The sequence below is a fragment of the Dendrobates tinctorius genome, unplaced genomic scaffold (assembly GCF_039654945.1).
Source record: "Dendrobates tinctorius isolate UK_male_01 unplaced genomic scaffold, ASM3965494v1 ptg000154l, whole genome shotgun sequence".
Taxonomy (NCBI): Eukaryota; Metazoa; Chordata; class Amphibia; order Anura; family Dendrobatidae; genus Dendrobates; species Dendrobates tinctorius.
Genome location: NW_027361821.1, coordinates 4552044 through 4575489, shown reverse-complemented (window position 1 = coordinate 4575489; position 23446 = coordinate 4552044). Strand labels below are relative to the sequence as shown.

Below are 23446 nucleotides of genomic sequence, written 5' to 3'. Positions count from 1 at the left end.
CAAAAATGGGCCAGACAAAAGTATTGGCACCCTCAGGCTAATACTTGGTTGCACAACCTTTAGCCAAAATAACTGCGACCAACCGCTTCCGGTAACAATTAATGAGTTTCTTAGAATGCTCTGCTGGAATTTTAGACCATTCTTTGGCAAACTGCTCCAGGTCCCTGATATTTGAAGGGTGCCTTCTCCAAACTGCCATTTTTAGATCTCTCCACAGGTGTTCTTTGGGATTCAGGTCTGGAATCATTGCTGGCCACCTTAGAAGTCTCCAGTGCTTTCTCTCAAACCATTTTCTAGTGCTTTTTGAAGTGTGTTTTGGGTCATTGTCCTGCTGGAAGACCCATGACCTCTCAGGGAGACCCAGCTTTCTCACACTGGGCCCTACCTTATGCTGCAAAATTTGTTGGTAGTCTTCAGACTTCATAATGCCATGCACACGGTCAAGCAGTCCAGTGCAAGAGGCAGCAAAGCAACCCCAAAACATCAGGGAACCTCCGCCATGTTTGACTGTAGGGACCGTGTTCTTTTCTTTGAATGCCTCTTTTTTTCTCCTGTAAACTCTATGTTGATGCCTTTGCCCAAAAAGCTCTACTTTTGTCTCATCTGACCAGAGAACATTCTTCCAAAACGTTTTAGGCTTTTTCAGGTAAGTTTTGGCAAACTCCAGCCTGGCTTTTTTATGTCTCGGGGTAAGAAGTGGGGTCTTCCTGGGTCTCCTACCATACAGTCCCTTTTCATTCAAACGCCAACAGATAGTACGGGTTGACACTGTTGTACCCTCGGACTGCAGGGCAGCTTGAACTTGTTTGGATGTTAGTCGAGGTTCTTTATCCAACATCCGCACAATCTTGCGTTGAAATCTCTTGTCAATTTTTCTTTTCCGTCCACATCTAGGGAGGTTAGCCACAGTGCCATGGGCTTTAAACTTCTTGATGACACTGCACACAGTAGACACAGGAACATTCAGGTCTTTGGAGATAGACTTGTAGCCTTGAGATTGCTCATGCTTCCTCACAATTTGGTTTCTCAAGTCCTCAGACAGTTCTTTGGTCTTCTTTCTTTTCTCCATGCTCAATGTGGTACACACAAGGACACAGGACAGAGGTTGAGTCAACTTTATTCCATGTCAACTGGCTGCAAGTGTGATTTAGTTATTGCCAACACCTGTTAGGTGCCACAGGTAAGTTACAGGTGCCGTTAATTACACAAATTAGAGAAGCATCACATGATTTTTCGTACAGTGCCAATACTTTTGTCCACCCTCTTTTATGTTTGGTGTGGAATTATATCCAATTTGGCTTTAGGACAATTATTTTTGTGTTTTTTCATTTAAGACAAATTAAATGAAGATAATAATAACAAAGAATTTGTGTTTGCAATCATTTTCAGGAAGAAACTGAGTATTATCTGGCAGAATTGCAGGGGTGTGAATACTTTTGGCCACAACTGTACATAAGGAATATTGTGTGTGTGTGTAAGAGGGGGATTTCGAGAGCACTCTGTGTAAGGAGGGGGCATAGGGAGTCTGTCTCAAAGGCGTCACTCGCCGGACCCTTCTTCTAGACTAGTTGTATTTTGTTAGTTTATTTTTTCAAGTTCTAATACAGCTTCCAACATTTTAAATTTTCATGTTTTGTTCTTACAGGCGCATGTAACTAGAAGACCTGGAACACCATGGTGATAAAGAAGGGTGCACTGCACTATCACTACCTGCTGTTGATGTGCCCATGGTCCGGGCATGAATTCATATATAAACCACTGATGTGTTTCTAAGGGAACCTATTCTGCAAAATAATACTGTTGTTGTGCTATCTAGAAAGCATGGCTACTGGAAGAACATGAACCTTATTCCTACCTGGAGTCACCAGCTCTCAGTCATAAAGAAATGCACAAAGCTGTTTTAATCACTGTTCGCTACATTGTGATCAGAGACTCTAGGCTCGCCTGACACTGACAGCTGCGCAGATGTGCTGTAGACCAGGCGGTCAATCAAAGTGCTACGGCTAGCTAACGATCACAGTATAAAGAATGCTGCTATGAGTGATGACCATCGCTGCTCCCTGTGTCTGTGAGTTCAACTGATTATTACTCTGATTGCATAGAAATGGGATCAAACTGTGACAGCGATGCGTATAGACCCCCTGCTCCACTGTCCGGGCTTACCTGGGATGGGTGTGACTAAGTAACTACCTGGTTTTCACTGGAGCCTCTGATGGTGAAGCATGGGAAGCCACTCCCAGGCAGTCCACAAACCTGCCAACAACCAAAGGGTCAGAGGCAGAACTCGAGGTGCAGAGGGCAAATACAGAGACGTGGTCAAACCAGGTCTGCGGTCTGGCAGGAAGCACGGGATCAGAATACAAAGCCAGGGTGAGGAGCAGAGAGGTCAGACGAAATGAGAGAATAAGCTGAGCCAGTAACAGGAGAATCCAAACAAACATACACTTAAACAGTTTTCTAGAGACAGACTGCAACTAGGAACCTAAGTTCAGGCAAGGAGTGGATGGAGGAGCTGCCTAATATATCCTGAAGAGTCTGTCCACACCTCACTATAGCCAGGTGGACACTCCAGCAATGGGAATTCAGCAGAGGTGGGAGAGCTGCAGAGGCAGTTCAGCACAATGGCCTGGCAATGGATGGTGCCAGTGGCGTATCTAGGGGGGGGCAGCCGGGGCAGTTGCCCCGGGCGCAGCCAGCAGGGGGGCGCAGTCGGGCCGCCTAATGCAGCGGTCCGCAGTGTCCTCCCTGGCGGCTGCGTTCTGCCGCCCCCCGCCTGAGAGTCGGCGGTTCTCTCTGTCAGCTGTAAAGCTGACAGCCGGCGCAGAGAAGGAGGCCGTGCCGGCTCCCAGGGAGCAATTGTACTGGCGTCTATACAGACGCCTGTACAATTGAAGCTCTGACCGCCGGGCCAGAGCGACGTCAGCAGCGTGATCAGGTCATGTGATCACGCTGCTGACGTCACTCCCCGGCGCCCAAAGCAAACGCTGGTGGTAAGTGTGCTCCTCTGTGGAGCTGAAGAACCACCGAAGATGGGAGATAATGAGTGGAGATGGGGGGGATTTGTAGAGGGGATGGCGGTTAATGTGTGGGGGTATTTAGAGTGAGGATGCCATGGGGTTAATGAGTGGGGATGCCATGGGGTTAATGTGTGGGGGTATTTAGAGTGGGGATGGGGGTTAATGAGTGGGAATGCCATGGGGTTAATGTGTGGGGGGATTTGGAGTGGAGATGGGGGTTATTTAATGTGATGGGGGTTAATGAGTGGGGATTGGGTTAATGTGTGCGGGGGTTAATGAGTGGGGATTGGGTTAATGTGTGCGGGGGTTAATGAATGGGGATGGGGATTAATGTGTGGGGGCGTTAATGAGTGGGGATGGGGGTTAATGTGTGTGGGGGTATTTGGAGTGCAGATGGTTATTTAATGTGTGGGGGGATTTGGAGTGGTGATGGGGTTAATGAGTGGGGATTGGGTTAATGTGTGCGGGGGTTAATGAATGGGGATGGGGGTTAATGTATGGGGGCGTTAATGAGTGGGGTTGGGGTTAATGTGTGTGGGGGTATTTGGAGTGCAGATGGTTATTTAATGTGTGGGGGGATTTGGAGTGGTGATGGGGTTAATGAGTGGGGATTGGGTTAATGTGTGCGGGGGTTAATGAATGGGGATGGGGGTTAATGTATGGGGGCGTTAATGTGTGGGGGTATTTGGAGTGCTGATGGGGGTTAATGAGTGGGGATTGGGTTAATGTGTGGGGGGATTTGGAATGGGGATGGGGGTACTTAATGTATGTGGGGGATTGGGGATGGGGGGATTTAATGTGTGGGGAGATTTGAGGACACAAAATAAAGAGTATGTATGAGGAAACAGTATGGGGGATTGGTGCAGACAGTATGGGGAGCGAATGGGTTAATGTGAGTGGACACAGTATGGGGAGTCGGGGATATGTGTGAGCAGACAGTATAGAGAGTGAGGGGGTAAATATATGAGGAGACAGTATGGTGAACAGGGGAGATGTTAGAGGAGACAGTATGAGGAGGGAGGGGAATAGTGTGAGGGGACAGTATATTGCAGACATTTTTTATTTAGGAGCATTATAATGACACTTCTATCTTTAAGGGTGTCGTGTGGAGATTTGCTGCAGAAGACCGGAGAAGATGGAAGTCTACAGAGACGGCTGTGGATGAGAAAACTCATCATGGGGTCTAGAAGAAAAGGAGAACGACTCCAGAGACGTCATCTATAAGGTACTTGGATGTAAATATTATTTGTGATACTGACTAATTCTCATGTTTTTATTTGTTAGGAACATTAAAGGGGTTGTCCAGGTTTGTACGGAGTCTGCTGTCATTCTATGTGACTGCAGACTTCTGAATTCTCACAGTGCTCACTGAACGCTGTCAGGATTCTCTTGTGCCGGTAATTTACATACATGCGGTCACATGCTGACTAGACATGTGTGGCCTCACTCAATGATAATGAACGGAGCGAGGCCGGGCACGTCTAGTCGGAGTGTGGCCAGAAGTATATAAATCACATACTTGTGCTGACATCACTGTACATCGGCAAGGGAGAATCCTAAATGTGTGCAGTGCATTCGTTGTGAGAATTCAGAAGCTGCAATGTCAGGACTCTGCAGGTTCCAGTAGTCATCACACGGACACTTCACTCATGTGCGATTTTCATACTTGACAACGAGCTTCTCTTCCTGCTTCTCTCGGTTTTTTACTGAACATTGAGAGCATTAGGAGGAGCAGCTCGTGGGTACATGGCAAAGTGTGCAAGTCGTATATGTACTTGGGGGGGGGGGGGGGGGGCGCCGAGCCGAATTCTTGCCCCGGGTGCCAGAGAGCCTAGATACGCCTCTGGATGGTGCAGTGAGTAGGATAGCTCTGAGAAGGCGTGCGAGTTACCGACGTGACAAACTTGGGCCCAAACAAGTTTGTAAAATGGTTTATATCATTACCTAGTCTTTGTATATTAGTTCTGAATACATTTCTGACTTGAAAATACTGTATTTTAATGAAACAATATTCTATTGTTTGAGGGGATTTATGTAATCTACCCTCTAAATGTCTCTATCCATCCGCCATGTAGGAATCAATGATTCCATGTTCTGGAGCAACATCTTGTTAAACAGTCATTATAAGGGGTTTCAGCATTATGATTCCAATGCATGGTTTACTTGTACAAGTTCTTTTATGTTTCTGCTGGAAGGTTACCAGACCTTTAATCAATGTGGTTAGCAAAATATAAATACAAATATACTTGTGCAAGCTAAAGATAAAATGTGAGAGAATCCCCTTCCTTATGATGCAGCGTTTTATAGTCAGCTGATTGGCTCAGATGTGCCATTAATATATAATAACTCTGTTATAAGAATAAATGTTGAGATTTAGATTTATATGTTGTCCTTAGCAAAATTTCCATCCTCCCCACATCGCTCTAAGGCAGGGGCGGACCTACCGCCCGTGCAGCCCATTCATTGAACGGGGGAGAGGGGGCCCCTGCAGCCTCCAGCACCGCATGGCTAATTCAAGGCTCCCAAGTTCCAACCGTCCCGATTTCCGCGGGACAGTCCCGTTTTTGACACCCCCGCCGCCACGCCCCCTCATCCACCAACGCCATGCTCGCCGTCCCAGATAAACGCACCGCAGCCTGCAATGATGTGGCTGGGCTGTGTGTGTTCTGTGCGCAGAGGACCTGTGAGAAGGGAGGAGTCAGGGGCCTCCTGTCTATGTGGCTCAGCTGTGTGTTCTGTGCGCACAGGACCTGAGAGAGGGGAGGAGTCAGGGGTCACATGATCAGGGGCCATGCCTGCCTCTGTGTCTGTCTGCACTCTGCAGGACCCTGCTGTGCTGGTTGTCATGGTGCTGGCTGGATGAGGTAAAGTTTCTGTGTGAGATAAGGAGGGTTTTACAGTGTGGATGTAGCAGAGCCGTGTGTGTTCGAGGCGTACGGAGTAGAGCCGTGAGTGTATGAGGTGTACAGATCGGAGCTGCGCGTGTACGAGGTGTACGGAGCGGAGCTGTGTGTGTACGAGGTTTACGGAGCCATGTGTGTACGAGGTGTACGGAGCCGTGTGTGTACGAGGTGTATGGAGCCGTGTGTGTACGAGGTGTACGGATTGGAGCTGTGTATACGAGGTGTACAGAGCAGAGCCACGCGTGTATGAGATGTACAGAGCAGAGCCGAGGGTGTACGAGGTGTATGGAGCGGAGCCACGCGTACACGAGGTGTACAGAGCGGAGCCCCATGTGTATGAGGTGTACAGAGCGGAGCCACGTGTGTATGAGGTGTACGGAGCGAAATCACATGTACGAGGTGTACAGAGCGGAGCAGCGCGTGTATGTGGCGTACTGGGCGGAGCCGTGTGTGTACAGGGCGTACGGAGCAGAGTCGCGTGTGTACGGAGCGGAGCCGCACGTCTACGGGGTGTACGGAGCGGAGACGCGTGTGTACGAGGTGTACGGAGCGGAGTCGTGTGTGTACTTGGTGTACGCAGCGGAGCCGCGTGTGTATGGGGTATGCGGAGCCGTGTGTGTACGGAGTGGAGCCATATGTGTACTGGATGTACAGAGCGGAGCCAAGTGTGTACGAGGCATACAAAGTGGGCTTTTCCCACGGACACAGGAGTACTCGGCAGAGCCCCGAGGAGCACTTTAAAACTCGCACATGACGTTCCACCAGAAGTGATGTGCTGGAAGCTGACTGGAAATTAAGTAATTTCATGAGGAGATTGTGATGGAACCAGGAATGCTTCAGATCCATCACCGTCTCCTCCGACAGCGCGGACAGCAGGATCACCTTGGAGTCAGGGATGATGGCCATGTGAGCGGATCATGATATATCCTTCACCGGGAGGCTCAGATGGGCACTACAATGGGAGCCAGGCTGCTATAGTATCTTTATAGAATCTTTCTCTGCTTCTTTCCCATTCTCTGTTCTGTCTTTCCCTCTCTTTTTCTTTCTCTGTTCTTTCTTTCTCTCTCTAATCTTTCTTTTTTTTTCTTTCTTTTTCTTTCTCTGTCTCTCTGTTCTTTCTTTCCCCTCTTTCTATCTCTCTGTTCTTTCTTTCTTTCCCCTCTTTTTCTTTCTCTCTGTTCTTTCTTCCCCCCTTTCTTTCTATCGCTTTGTTCTTTCTTTCCCCTCTTTCTTTCTTTTTCTCTCTGTTCTTTCTTTTTTTCTCTTTCTTTCTCTCTCTATTTTTACTTTCTTTCCCCTCTTTCTTTATTTCACTCTCCCTCTGTTCTTTTTTCTGTCCCCTCTTTCTGTTCTTTCTTTCCCCTCTTTCTTTCTCTCTCTGTTCTTTCTTTCTCTCTCTCTGTTCTTTTTTTCTGTCCCCACTTTTTCTGTGTTCTTTCTTTATTTCCCCTCTTTTTTTTTCTCTGTTCTTTCTTTCCCCTTTCTTTCTCTCTCTGTTCTTTCTTTCTCTCTCTCTGTTCTTTTTTTCTGTCCCTACTTTTTCTCTGTGTTCTTTCTCTTTCTTTTTCTCTGTTCTTTCTTTATTTCCCCTCTTTCTCTCTCTGTTCTTTATTTCGCTCTCTTTTCTTTCTTTCCCCTCTTTCTTTCTCTCTGTTCTTTCTTCTTTCTCTCTCTGTTCTTTCTCGCTCTCCTTTCTTTTTCTTTCTATTTTCTTTTTTCTCTCTCTCTGTTTTCTTTCTTTCTTTTACTTAGTACCAGTCAGTGTGCCCACAGTACCAGCCACTGTGCCCATAATGCCAGCCACTATGCCCCTAATAGCAATCAGTGTGATCAGCAGTGCTAAATCGGTGCGGCTGGGTGTGGACATGGGTGTGACTAGTTGTGAAGTGGGTGTGGTCGGGGCATGACCTAAAATTTGCGCTTCAACCTTTGCCCCTCTTTCCCTTCTTCAAAAGTTGGGAGGTATGGTATGCTAATTATTTTCCTATTCAAATTTACCATGTGGAGCGCCGCGGAGCCGAGGCGCAAGGAGGAGAGGAGCGCTGCGGGAGGTGCGCGGGAGCGGGTCCTGGGAGTGCGAGTGCCGGTGCAGAGGAGCCAGCCCTGAGGTGAGATCAGCGTCAATGCTGTGCTGCGCTGCCACTGTGGGGGAGGAGAGGAGACAGACTGTCACTGTGCATGTGGCACCGGCCGGATGGTGGCTAGAGCCGCAGTGCCAACGTCAGTGTGTGTCTGTGAAGTCACTGTGTGCTGTGCTCCATAACTAAATGCTGCAGCTCAGGAAAGTGCTGACAGTAGCTGGATCCTCTTGGTCTGGCCTACCCTGCCTGCTCCAGGTAAGAGTACCAGAGCTGAGCAGGACTGAGGGACTGGGACCAAGGCAGGCATGATTTTGGGGGGCTCCTGGGGGAGAACTGAAGCATGGCAGGCATGATTTTTGGGGGGCTCTGTCCTGGGGGAGAACTGAAGCATGGCCTGGCTGCTCATGAATGGGGGGCCCCTGGCCTGGAGAGAAGCATGGCCTGGCTGCTCATGAATGAGGGGGCCCTGGCCTGGGGAGAACTTGAAGCATGGCCTGGCTGCTCATGAATGGGGGGGCCCCTGGCCTGGGGAGAAGCATGGCCTTGGCTGCTCATGAATGGGGGGGCCCCTGGGGAGAAGCATGGCTGCTCATGAATGGGATATCTAGGATGTGCTATTATATACAGCCCTGCATAGCCTCAATATTAGATAACAACAAATAACTTTGTTGCCCTATGAAGGATGGGGGGCCCCGAAAAATTTCTAGCACAGGGGCCCACTACAGTCTGTGTCCGCCCCTGCTCTAAGGTCAGAAAAATATTAACAGACCACATGTGTCAGCAAACAGAAATAAGCCTCACAACCAAGCATCTGATGCAAAAAATCCCTAGTCACAAAGTCTCACCTCACCTCTGGCATTTTTTTTATTAATAGACGGTGGTTCCTGGTCTCTACATGTGCATTGGCCACTAGGCCAATATACACTGCTTAAAAAAAATAAAGGGAACACTTAAACAACAGAATATAACTCCAAGTAAATCAAACTTCTGTGAACTCAAACTGTCCACTTAGGAAGCAACACTGATTGACAATCAATTTCACATGCTGTTGTGAAAATGGAATAGACAACAGAGGGAAATCATTGGCAATTATCAAGACACCCTCAATAAAGGAGTGGTTCTGCAGGGGTGGACCACAAACCACATGTCAGTACAAATGCTTTCTGGCTGATGTTTTGGTCACTTTTGAATGTTGGTTGTGCTTTCACACTCGTGGTAGCATGAGACGGACTCTACAACCTACACAAGTGGCTCAGGTAGTGCAGCTCATCCAGGATGGCACATCAATGCGAGCTGTGGCAAGAAGGTTTGCTGTGTCTGTCAGCGTAGTGTCCAGAAGCTGGAGGCGCTACCAGGAGACAGGCCAGTACACCAGGAAACATGGAGGGGGCTGTAGGAGGGCAACAACCAAGCAGCAGGACCACCACCTTAGCCTTTGTGCAAGGAGGAACAGGAGGAGTACTGACAGAGCCCTGCAAAATGACCTCCAGTAGGCCACAAATGTGCATGTGTCTGCACAAACGGTTAGAAACCGACTCCATGAGGATGGTCTTGAGTACCCGACGTCCACAGATGGGGGTTGTGCTCACAGCCCAACATCGTGCAGGACGCTTGGCATTTGCCACAGAACACCAGGATTCTCAAATTCGCCACTGGCGCCCTGTGCTCTTCACAGATGAAAGCAGGTTCACACTGAGCACGTGACAGTCTGGAGACGCAGTGGAGAGTAAACTGCTGCCTGCAACATCCTTCAGCATGACCGGTTTGGCAGTGGGCCAGTAATGGTGTGCGGTGGCATTTCTTTGGAGGGTCGCACAGCCCTCCATGTGCTCGCCAGAGGTAGCCTGACTGCCATTAGGTACCGAGATGAGATCCTCAGACCCCTTGTGAGACCATATGCTGGTGCGGTTGGCCATGGGTTCCTCCTAATGCAGGACAATGCCAGACCTCATGTGGCTGGAGTGTGTCAGCAGTTCCTGCAAGATTAAGGCATTGAAGCTATGGACTGGCCTGCCCGTTCCCCAGACCTGAATCTGATTGAGCACATCTGGGACATCATGTCTCGCTCCATCCACCAATGTCACACTGCACCACAGACTGTCCAGGAGTTGGCGGCTGCTTTAGTCCAGGTCTGGGAGGAGATCCCTCAGGAGACCATTCGCCGCCTCATCAGGAGCATGCCCAGGCATTGTAGGGAGGTCATACAGGCACATGGAGGCCACACACTACTGAGCATCTTTTCCTTGTCATGAGGCATTTCCACTGAAGTTGAATCAGCCTGTAATTTGATTTTCCACTTTGATTTTGAGTATCATTCCAAATGCAGACCTCCATGGGATTTTTATTTTGATTTACATTGATAATTGTTATGTTGTTATGTTTTATTGTTCTGAACACATTTCACTATGCAATGAATAAATTTGCAACTGGAATATTTCATTCAGAGATATCTATGATGTGCTATTTTAGTGTTCCGTTTATTTTTGAGTAGTGTATTTAAAGTGTTGTTCCCCTAAAATCGGAATGCTGCGCTGCGTATAAATCCTTGCCCACATTACTGATTAGCAGCTTCTTATAAACACTACACTGTCAGTAAGCTGCCAGTCGGTGGGGGCTGAGTTATACAGATCAGCTGGACTGCCTTGCAAGCGACAACTAGTCCAGCAATAATGATCTCCAGATGATAAAACACTGATTGTATTGCAACTACAGCAATCTGGGGAGCAAATGACACATCCCAGGAATCAGGCTCTCATCCCCTACATTATGTTACTCTCAGGTTAAATAGCAAAACCTGCTGACAGATTCCCTTTTAATAATTTATTTATAAAAAATAACAAAATGCAAAGTGAGTAAATAATAGACAAATATAAATAAAATCAGTATTTGGTGTGAGTGCCCTTTGACTTCACAACAGTGTACACAGTTCGTTCCAAACATCTGGCAGAACTAGCCACTGGCCCCCTGCAGCAGCACAGGGGCCCAAGAGGTAAGAGGCAAATTTCCACCTCCAAGCAGTAAGCAGCTTTTCTCACGGATACATAGAGGGGCCCATATACTAGTCTATGGCCACCAGTGAACTAACCACAGCTCTTCTGTGCATGTTGGATTCTGTAAATAATTCTATCTCTTCATGTAATTGTAGACAGGCAGGCTGATTATAGGATCAGGGTGTTGTGTGGGGGCCATATTATCACTTCCAGGATGCCACGTTCTTCTTTCCTCTGAAGATGGTTCTTAATGACACTGGCTGTATGTTTGGGATTGTTCTTTTGCCAAGTGCAATTTTGAAAAATGTGAACACAACAACGACTTCGGGTGATATCAATCAAGCACCTAACTACAAATAAAAAAATCAATGTTTTTACCCAATTCAATCCCATACTGAATATATGGACCATTTCCAAGACCTTATTGAAAGATCTTAAAATTCTCCAGAACGGGAGTGTTCCCCAAAAATACATTTTTCTGGTACTTCATCTTCGAGGTTTCTTGAAGTTGTTTTCTCTAATGTAATTGTTTAAAATGTTGTATTCAAATGTTAAAAAATGTAATAAAAATTACAGTTATAAAAAAATTAAATTCTCCAGATCAATTTGTCCACAATTCTATCCATTTCTAATCTTTATCCCCAACTTAAAAAAGCATTGAATCGTCACATACAGTGCCTTGCGAAAGTATTCGGCCCCCTGGAACTTTTCAACCTTTTCCCACATATCATGCTTCAAACATAAAGATACCTAATGTAAATTTTTGGTGAAGAATCAACAACAAGTGGAACACAATTGTGAAGTTGAACGAAATTTATTGGTTATGATAAATTTTTGTGGAAAATCAAAAATTGAAATTGGGGCACGCCATATTATATGGCCCCTTTACTTTCAGTGCAGCAAACTAACTCCAGAAGTTCATTGGGCATCTCTGAATGATCCAATGTTGTCCTAAATGACTAATGATGATAAATATAATCCACCTGTGTGTAATCAAGTCTCCGTATAAATGCACCTGCTCTGTGATAGTCTCAGGGTTCTGTGTGAGGCACAGAGAGCATCATGAAGACCAAGGAACACAACAGGTAGGTCCGTGATACTGTTGTGGAGAAGTTTAAAGCCGGATTTGGATACAAAATGATTTCCAAAACTTTAAACATCCCAAGGAGCACTGTGCAAGCGATCATATAGAAATGGAAGGAGTATCATACCACTGCAAACCTACCAAGACTCGGCCATCCCTCTAAAATTTCATCTCAAACAAGGAGAAGACTGATCAGAGATGCAGCCAAGAGGCCCATGATCACTCTGGATGAACTGCAGAGATCTACAGCTGAGGTGGGACAGTCTGTCCATAGGACAACAATCAGTCGTACACTGCACAAATCTGGCCTTTATGGAAGAGTGGCAAGAAGAAAGCCATTTCTCAAAGATATCTGTTGTGAGTTCATTCTCTGGTTCACCAGTTGTGAGTTCTCCTTCCAGACTCCCTCTGGTGGTAACAGGAGGTAGTGAGGCTCATTTGATCGGTGGAGATCTGCCACCTGAGAATGAGGATGACGATTGGACCTCAGGAGGCTCAGATTGGATTTAAGACAGCCAACGCCCTATTGAGTTGCTGGTGACTCCTTCTGGCTTCAGCTCTTGGTTTTCAGCTCTGTTCCAGTCATCTAAAGCTAAGTTTTTCTGCTAATGTTCACGCTTGATTTTGTTGGTCTATTCAGTTTTTGTGTGGTCAGCCAGCCCCGGCTGGGGGCTGTGCTGAATTTCCACTCTTATTTATCAGTATTTTGCCAATTTGCTTTTTGTCCCTTACTAGCTTGGCCTCTTTTTGCTCTGTCTCAGAATATTTCAGAGTGCTGATAGAGTGGGAGAAGTCTAGTGACTTGAGGGTTAATTTTGCTATCAGAAGTGTTGGACATTATTTTTGTAGGGTTTTTCGCAGGTTGCAGACAGTGCCTTTCCTTTCTAGTTAGTTTGGGCCCCATCGTTTGCTCAGCCTATTTTCCTGCCTGTGTTTGTGCTTTCATCTTGTTTCACCGTCAATACATGTGTGGTGGCTGTCTATGCCTTTGGGGTCTGCTCTGGGACAGTTAGTTTTTCCCTTTTCATGCTTCAGGCTTATTTAGTCCTCCAGCTGTGACGAAGCGTCTAGGAACATCGTAGGTACGCTCCACAGCTGCTGCTAGTTGTGTGGTAGGATCAGGGATCTGCAATCTGCATAGTTACCAACCTCTCTGGTTTTCTGTGACTTAGCTTGTTTTGCTTTTTTCTCCTCGGTGACCCATTCATAACAGAATCACCAGCCCTACCGCAGATTCTAGGGTACTCAAAAGCAGGAAAAAGTTGTTAAAAAAAAAAGTCAGAATTTTTTTTTTTATATATATATATTTTTTCCTCTTTTTCTCTGGGGCCGTAGGAGAATTTTTTTTTTTTTCTTTTTCCTAATGGAGATTAAGCAATTGTCTGATCGTGTGGAGCAGCTTGCTGCTGAAGTGCAGGGAATTTCCACCTACCTCATTCAGTCACATGCTGCTGAGCCTAAGATCCCTACTCCTGATGTGTTTTCTGGGGATTGGTCTAAATTTCTGAATTTTAAGAATTGTAAATTATTTCTGGCCTTGAAACCTTACTCATCGGGGAGCTCTGTGCAGCAGGTTAAAATTGTCATCTCCTTGCTGCGCGGTGATCCCCAGGATTGGGCTTTTTCTTTGACACCTGAAAATCCTATTCTGACTAATGTGGATGCATTTTTTCAAGCCTTGGGGTTGTTGTATGATGAACCTAATGCTGTTGATCAAGCTGAGAGAACCCTGTTGGCATTAAACCAGGGTCAGGATTCTGCAGAGTTATACTGTCAAAAATTCCAAAAGTGGGCGGTCCATACTACAAGGAATGATAGTGCACTGGCAGCTCTCTTTCGGAAGGGTTTATCAGAGACCGTAAAAGATGTTATGGTAAGATTTCCTGTTCCCTCTGGTCTGGATGATTCTATGTCATTAGCCATTCAAGTTGATCGGCGTTTACGTGAACGTAAAACTACACGGGAGGCACTGCCACCTTTTGAACAAACGTCTGAACTTATGCAATGTGATGGGGTTTTGTCTAGGGCGCAACGTCAGGAGTTTAGAAGGCGTAATAAGCTGTGTTTTTTCTGTGGAGACGTCTCTCATACTATTTCTGTCTGCCCAAAATGAGAGAAACATTTTGCACACACATTTGCTGTGGGCAGTATACAACCTGTTTCTTTTGGCAATTACTCTGATCTGCTCCTTATCCACATTTTCCACGAAGGCTTTTGTGGATTCAGGAGCAGCGTTGAATCTGATTGATTTGGACTTTGCTAAACGTTGTGGTTTTTCCATGACGCCTCTGCGGACGCCTATTCCTTTGAGGGGTATTGATGCTACTCCTTTGGCGGAGAATAAACCTCAGTTTTGGACCCAGGTGACAATGCGAGTTGCCCCAGACCACCAAGAAAATTGTACATTTTTGGTGCTGCATAATTTGCATGATAATATTGTTCTGGGTTTTCCTTGGTTGCAAACTCATAATCCAGTTTTGGATTGGAAATCTGGGTCTGTGGTGAGTTGGGGTTGTCACTGTGTTCTTAGGGACGCTCCTGTTTTCTCCACCTCTCCTCAGTCTCATGATATTCCTGATTATCTAGCCGATTTTTCTGATGTATTTAGTGAGAGCAAGTCTGCGTCTTTGCCTCCTCATAGGAGTTATGACTGTGCAATTGAGTTGATGCCTGGGTGTAAATTTCTCAAGGGTCGGCTTTTCAACTTATCAGTACCCGAACATGATGCTATGCGATCCTATATTAAGGAGTCATTGGAGAAGGGTCATATTAGACCATCCTCGTCACCTTTAGGTGCTGGGTTTTTTTTGTGGCCAAGAAAGATGGTTTATTAAGACCGTGTATTGATTTTCATTCCCTTAACAAGATGACGGTTAAATATCAGTACCGGTTACCTCTGATTTCTGATTTACTCTCCAGAGTTAAGAGTGCCTGCTGGTTTACTAAGCTTGACCTCAGGGGGCGTATAATCTTATTCGCATCAAGCATGGGGATGAATGGAAGACGGCGTTTAATACTTCGGAGGGACATTTTGAGTACCTGGTTATGTCTTTTGGGCTCATTAATGCCCCTTCTGTCTTCCAGTCCTTTATGAATGATATTTTCCATGACTTTGTGGATAAGTTTTTGATCATCTATCTGGATGATATTTTGATCTTTTCTAGTGATTGGGATTCTCATGTGGAACACGTCCGGAATGTGTTCCGGATTTTGAGGGAGAATTCCCTGTTTGTTAAGGGATCGAAATGCCTCTTTGGTGTACAGAGGATTTCATGTCTCCATCGACTATTGAAATGGACCCGGCCAAGGTACAGGCCATTTATGATTGGGTTCAGCCTACTTCTTTGAAGGCCCTCCAGAAATTTTTGGGTTTTGCTAATTTTTATCGTAAATTTATAGGTAATTTTTCTGGTATTGTCAAACCACTGACTGATCTGACCAAGAAGGGCGCTGATGTGCTGAATTGGTCTCCTGAGGCTATCTCAGCATTTCAGGAGCTTAAGCAGAGATTTACTTCAGCTCCAGTTTTACGCCAACCTGATGTCTCACTTCCATTTCAGGTGGAAGTAGATGCTTCTGAGATTGGTGCAGGAGCTGTTTTGTCCCAAAAAGACCCTGTGACTTCTACGATGAATCCCTGTGCCTTCTTTTCTCGAAAGTTCTCTCCATCTGATCGCAACTATGACGTGGGGAATCAGGAATTGTTGGCCATGAAATGGGCATTTGAGGAGTGGAGACATTGGTTGGAGGGAGCTAGACATCAAGTTGTGGTCCTCACCGATCAAAAGAATTTGATTTATCTGGAGTCGGCCAAACGCTTGAATCCTAGACAGGCTAGATGGGCCTTGTTTTTCACGCTTTTAATTTTCTGGTCTCTTTTCTTCCGGGCACTAAGAATGTTAAGGCAGACGCCCTTTCTAGGAGTTTCTTTGCTGATTCTCTTAGTGTGACCGAGCCTACTACCATCCTAGGTGAAGGGGTAGTTCTTTCTGCCATTTCACCCGATTTGAGACGTGCCCTGGAGGAATTTCAGGAGGATAAACCTGAGCGTTGCCCTATGGGAAAATTGTATGTTCCTGACCAGTGGAGAAAGAGAGTGATGTCTGAAATTCATTGCTCCGCATTGGCTGGTCATCCAGGTATTTTTGGTACCAGAGACTTGGTGAGTCGGTCCTTTTGGTGGCCTGCCTTATCTCGTGACGTCAGGAATTTTGTACAGTCCAGTGGGACTTGTTCTCGGTCTAAACCCTGTTCTCGTTCTAGCGGGTTGCTTATGCCCTTGCCGGTGCCCAAGAGGCCATGGACCCATATCTCAGTGGATTTTATTTCTGATCTTCCTGTCTCTTAGAGAATGACTGTTATCTGGGTGATTTGTGATAGATTTTCGAAGATGGGCCATCTTGTACCACTCCCAAAGTTGCCATCTTCCACTGAGTTGGTGCCCTTGTTTTTACAACAGGTGGTTCGGTTACATGGGATTCCGGAGAACATTGTGTCCGACAGAGGAGTCCAGTTTGTTTCCAGATTCTGGAAAAGCCTTTTGTTCCAATCTGGGAATTCAGTTATCCTTCTCCTCCGCGTTTCATCCCCAGACCAATGGACAAACTGAGAGAACAAACCAGACCTTGGAGTCTTATTTGAGATGTTTTATATCTGCTGATCAGGATGATTGGGTCTCATTTTTACCCTTGGCCGAATTCGCACTGAACAATAGAGCTAGTTCTGCCACTTTGATGTCACCATTTTTCTGTAATTTTGGGTTTCATCCTCGATTCTCTTCAGGGCAATGGAATCTTCGTCCTGCCCAGGTGTGGACACTGTGGTTAAGAGAATGCAGCAGATATGGGACCAAGTGGTGGATAAGTTGTCACTCTCTCAGGAAAAGGCCCAGCGATTTTCCAACCAGCATAGGACCATTGGTCCCCGGTTTAAAGTGGGTGATATGGTTTCGTTGTCGTCTAAGAATATTCCTATGAAGGTTGCATCTCCTAAATTTAAGCCAAGATTTATTGGTCCTTATAATATTTTGGAAATTCTTAATCCTGTTTCTTTTCGATTGGCTCTTCCAGTTACGTTCAAGATCCATAACGTATTTCACAAATCTCTGTTGACGAGGTTTGTTGAGCCAGTGGTTCCTATGGCAGCACCTCCTGACCCTGTATTGATTGAAGGCAATGTGGAATATGAGGTAGAGAAAATATTGGATTCTCGTTTGGTTAGACGGAGACTCCAGTATTTGGTCAAATGGAAGGGTTATGGTCAGGAGGGTAATTCTTGGGTCTCTGCCTCTGATATTCATGCCAATAGATTGGTTCGTGCTTTTCACCGGGCCCATCCTGATCGGCCTGGTGGCGTGGATGAGGGTTCGGTGACCCCTCCTCAAGGGGGGGTAGTGTTGTGAGTTCATTCTCTGGTTCACCAGTTGTGAGTTCTCCTTCCAGACTCCCTCTGGTGGTAACAGGAGGTAGTGAGGCTCATTTGATCGGTGGAGATCTGCCACTTGAGAATGAGGATGACGATTGGACCTCAGGAGGCTCAGAGTGGATTTAAGACAGCCGACGCCCTGTTCAGTTGCTGGTGACTCCTTCTGGCTTCAGTTTTTCTGCTAATGTTCACACTTGATTTTGTTGGTCTATTCAGTTTTTTGTGTGGTGAGCCAGTCCCGGCTGGGGGCTGTGCTGAATTTCCACTCTTATTTATCAGTATTTTGCCAATTTGCTTTTTGTCCCTTACTAGCTTGGCCTCTTTTTGCTCTGTCTCAGAATATTTCAGAGTGCTGATAGAGTGGGAGAAGTCTAGTGACTTCAGGGTTAATTTTGCTATCAGAAGTGTTGGACAATATTTTTGTAGGGTTTTTTGCAGGTTGCAGACAGTGCCTTTCCTTTTCTTTCCTTTCTAGTTAGTTTGGGCCCCATCGTTTGCTCAGCCTATTTTCCTGCCTGTGTTTGTGCTTTCATCTTGTTTCACCGTTAATACATGTGTGGGGGCTGTCTATTCCTTTGGGGTCTGCTCTGGGGCAGTTAGTTTTCCCCTTTTCATGCTTCAGGCTTATTTAGTCCTCCAGCTGTGACGAAGCATCTAGGAACATTGTAGGTACGCTCCACGGCTGCTGCTAGTTGTGTGGTAGGATCAGGGATCTGTAATCTGCATAGTTACCAACCTCTCTGGTTTTCTGTGACTTAGCTTGTTTTGCTTTTTTCTCCTCGGTGACCCATTCATAACAGATATCCATAAAAAGTGTCGTTTAAAGTTTGCAACAAGCCACCTGGGAGACACACCAAACATGTGGAAGAAAGTGCTCTGGTCAGATGAAACCAAAATCAAACTTTTTGGCAACAATGCCAAGCGATATGTTTGGCGTAAAGGCAACACAGCTCATCACCCTGAACACACCATCCCCACTGTCAAACATGGTGGTGGCAGCATCATGGTTTGGGCCTGCTTTTCTTCAGCAGGGACAGGGAAGATGGTTAAAATTGATGGAAAGATGGATGGAGCCAAATACAGGACCATTCTTGAAGAAAACCTGTTGGAGTCTGCAAAAGACCTGTGACTGGGACGGAGATTTGTCTTCCAACAAGACAATGATTCCAAACATAAAGCAAATTCTACAATGGAATGGTTCACAAATAAACGTATCCAGGTGTTAGAATGGCCAAGTCAAAGTCCAGACCTGAATCCAATCGAGAATCTGTGGAAAGAGCTGAAAACTGCTGCTCACAAACGATCTCCATCAAGCCTCACTGAGCTCAAGCTGAATTTCAGTCTCTCGATGTACAAAACTGATAGAGACTTACCCCAAGCGACTTGCAGCTGTAATCGCAGCAAAAGTTGGCGTAACAAAGTATTAAGTTAAAGGGGCTGAATAATATTGCACGCCCCACTTTTCAGTTTTTGAATTTCCACAAAAATTTAAAATAACCAATAAATTTCGTTCAACTTCACAATTGTGTTCGACTTGTTGATTCTTCACCAAAATTTTACATTGGTAGCTTTATGTTTGAAGCATGATATGTGGGAAAAAGTTGAAAAGTTCCAGAGGGCCGAATACTTTCGCAAGACACTGTATGTCAGATATAATTGTTAAAATGTCAGACAAAGGCAGAATGGTGGTTGTCATGAACATTGACATGTATAGGACTCTAATTTTTAACATGCTTGATGATTTCGTACTTATTGTAAATTACCAGCTAATCCAACTGATAATTTTTCTAGATAAACTGCTGATCTAATTTATGAGGGATTTGCATTAAATATTTTTTTTCTAAAAAACAAGTTGATTGTCTAATTGTGGAAAATCAAGTCATTCTAACACTACCTGCACTTCCTAAAGTGCATAAAGGTATTTTTCCTCTTCTGATGAAACCCATTATTACTTGAATCGGTTCATCTAATGAACATATTAGTGAATGGTTGGATTCTCTACTACAGCTCAAGGTATCCCAGGCTACTGTACGTCAGGGACTCTGGTAATATTGTAGTCCAAATGTCGGAGAAATATTTGTTTGGATAAACGTGGATCAGTTGCAATGTTATTTCCTTGTTTACATTGATTTCTCATGATATTGCTACTGAGACATTGACATTGCGTCTCAAATTATATGACATTTTACACTGAGACTCTGCAGCAATTTAATATTCAAATTATCTTCCTTATGACACACAATTCATTTTTGTTTGATAAAAAATATTATTTACAATATAAGGGAGTTTCAATGGGAGCTATATTCTCCAACTCTTTGGCAATTTTGTTTAATATCATTTTGAGAATTTAAAATCTTTACTCGGAGTTGAATCCATTAACTGACTATTGTGGGGTATGGCAGATATATTTTGACGATATGTTAATCATCTGGATTATTAAATACATTAATTCCAACCTTTATAATTTATATTTTATTACCATTAATCCAACATCAACGTTTTGGCTTTGCAACTAACGAGAGTCCCCCAAAAATTGATCAATACCTCTTTATGTTGTAAACCCCTTTCTGGAAGTACCATCTTGAATGCTGTAAGTTGTCATCCAAAACAGGTAACAAAAGCCATTCTGTTACAAGAATCATTAGGAACATTAGATGCAACACAATAAATTAAAAAAATCTTATTATAGACTATGAGATCAATGTTACCCTAACTGGAAAATGGATAGAGGCAAATCTATTACAAAAACATAAAAAAGCAGATTTTTTTTTTTAAATATGACAGATCTTCAATCAATAATAATCTTTGATTATCCAAAACTATTTTGTCTCTCTAATAGAGTTCACAATTTTTGTCCATTAAAAATATTATTAATAAATATCTTCCTGTTTTATTCGAAAAAATTTTAAATTTTATCCTTGCATTGCAATATTATCATTGCATTAACTCTCTACACTCCATCCATATCAGCCCCTCTGTCCTTTCCTCTCCTATGTATAGCACTCACGCTCTTTTCACATTGCTAAACAGCACTGATCCATTCATTCGCACCATCCAACACAAGAGACGCTCTCACACATCACTTAACCATCTGCTCACTCTTTCTATCCTCCTTCTTTTAGTCGCAGGAGATATCTCTCCCAATTCCGGCCCCTCATGTTATAGTAAGTCAAACCCCTCAACTGCTACACTCAGAAACCCCTCTAATCTTATTAATATTCGCTGCATGCCTAATATCTCTGTTAATTGTTCCCTTTGGAATTCTCGCTCAGTGTGTAGTAAACTCTCCTTCATCCATGACCTCTTCCTTTCCGATTCTCTTAACCTCCTGGCTCTTACTGAAACCTGGATCCAGCAGTCAGACACCACCGCTGCTGCTGCTGCTCTTTTGTATGGTGGACTACACATCTCTCATACCCCAAGCTCGGACAACAGAGCAGGTGGAGGCGTTGGTCTGCTCCTATCACCCAAATGTACCTTTCAGGTTATCCCTCAAGTACCCTCACTTGTCTTCCTTTCTTTTGAGGTCAGTTATCTGAGCACACACATCTCTAAGGGTGCCCAAACTTTGACATCGCCCATTTTCCTTTTTTGTTATTTTTTTTAATGTAAAAGATGAAAATAAATTTATAGTTTGCCTAAACTACAAAGGAAATGTACCATCTTTAACTTTAGGCCTTTTAGAGATCATTTCATTTTCAACTTTTTTAACTGTTTACAATAACAGTAATTTTGACCAAGGGTGCCCAAACTTTTACATGCCACTGTATACATCTCACATTTACAATAACACATCAATATATATAAATATTAGTGTATGTACTGTATGAGTGTATCAGCCATGACCACTCCACATATCCACACCAATCACTAAGCATCTTTCATTTCACCAGAGCTGTTTAAAAGAAGCTGAGCTGTGATTGGTTGCTATGAGCAACAGTTTTCCCGCTCCACAACACCTCAACAGACACTGACCGGGTGGGAGAAATCTAGCATCCCTGGGAACATAAGCTGTCAGCCATTGTCTGCCCCCCAGAAAGGAGCAGAGAGCACATGACAGAAATTAATCACCCCTCCCCTGCCCATATACCCATCACACATCCTCCATCCCATAGTCCCATAGGTACATCTTCTTGACCACAACAGGTACACTACCTGTGTTGCCCATAGCAACCAATCACTAAGCATCTTTCATTTCACCAGAGCTGTTTAAAAGAAGAAAGCTGAGTTGTGATTGGTTGCTATGAGCAACAGTCCCATAGCAACCAATCACTAAGCATCTTTCACACAGGATAGGATTAGATACACGGCTCAACAAACAGTAACACACAGGATAGGATTAGATACATGGCTCAACAGACAGCAACACACAGGATAGGATTAGATACACGGCTCACAGACAGGATCACACAGGATAGGATTAGATACACAGCTCAGCAGTCAGTATCACACGAGAGGATTATATACACAGCTCAGCAGACAGTATCACACAGGATAGGATTAGATACAAGGCACAGCAGACAGCATAGGATTAGATACATGGCTCAGCAGGCTGTATCACACAGGATTGGATTAGATACATGGCTCAGCAGACAGTATCACACAGGATAGGATTAGATACACGGCTCAGCAGACAGTATCACACAGGATAGGATTAGATGCACGGCTCAGTAGACAGTATCACACAGGATAGGATTAGATACATAAGAGTCAGTAATAAGTGGTCATAGAGGAGCGCTTAGGAAGCAACCCAGGGGCAGACAAGGATGTCAGGTCTCCACCGCAGCTCCAGCCGAAAACCTCCAATGGAGGATAGGAGCAATGAGAAAATGGAAATCGGTCTTAGGAGCGCAGGAAAGAGACTCAGACAAGAGATGGGTTTAAACCACAACGCGTTTCAACGGAGGATCCGTCTTCATCAGGTGGAAGTTGATGAAGACGGATCCTCCGTCGAAACGCGTTGTGGTTTAAACCCATCTCTTGTCTAAGTCTCTTTCCGGCGCTCCTAAGACCGATTTCCATTTTCTCAAGGATTAGATACATGGCTCAGCAGACAGTAACACACAGGATAGGATTAGATACACGGCTCAGCAGACAGTATCACACAGGATAGGATTTGATACATGGTTCAGTAGTCAGTATCACACAGGATAGGATTAGATACACAGCACAGTATCACACAGGATAGGATTAGATACACAGCTCAGCAGTCAGTATCACACAGGATAGGATTAGATACAGAGCACTGTAACACACAGGATAGGATTAGATACACAGGTCAGCAGACAGTATCACACAGGATAGGATTAGACACATGGCTCAGCAGACTGTATCACACAGGAGAGGATTAGATACACAGCTCAGCAGTCAGTATCACACAGGATAGGATTAGATACAAGGCACAGCAGACAGCATAGGATTAGACACATGGCTCAGCAGGCTGTATCACACAGGATAGGATTAGATACATGGCTCAGCAGACAGTATCAGACAGGAAAGGATTAGATACACAGCTCAGCACACAGTATCACACAGGATTGGATTAGATACATGGCTCAGCAGACAGTATCACACAGGTTAGGATTAGATACACGGCTAAGCAGACTGTATCACACAGGATAGGATTAGATACATGGCTCAGCAGACAGTATCAAACAGGATAGGATTAAATACATGGCTCAGCAGACTGTATCACATAGGATAGGATTAGATACACGGCTCAGCAGACTGTATCACACAGGATAGGATTAGATACACGGCTCAGCAGACAGTATCAAACAGGATAGGATTAGATACACAGCTGAGCAGACAGTATCAAACAGGATAGGATTAGATACACAGCTGAGCAGACGGTATCACACAGGATAGGATTACATACACAGCTCAGCAACAGGATGTGCCTAAGGAGAGGACATTTTCATTCCAAGAATTTCACTCATTCCATCTG

At 44.8% G+C, this 23446-nt stretch overlaps 1 protein-coding gene across 2 annotated transcripts in view; it reads left to right on the top strand.

Moving 5' to 3' along the window:
• Positions 1–1665: 1665 nt before the first annotated feature.
• ATP1B4 (ATPase Na+/K+ transporting family member beta 4) overlaps positions 1666–23446 on the top strand; it is a 170399-nt gene continuing 148618 nt past the window's right edge. The window contains exons 1-2 of one of the 2 annotated variants that reach the window (XM_073547592.1): positions 1666–2370; positions 4115–4242. The gene's annotated coding sequence lies outside the window, so the exon portion shown is untranslated. The remainder of the gene's footprint in view (positions 2371–4114; positions 4243–23446) is intronic. The other variant, XM_073547591.1, reaches the window with a different exon arrangement.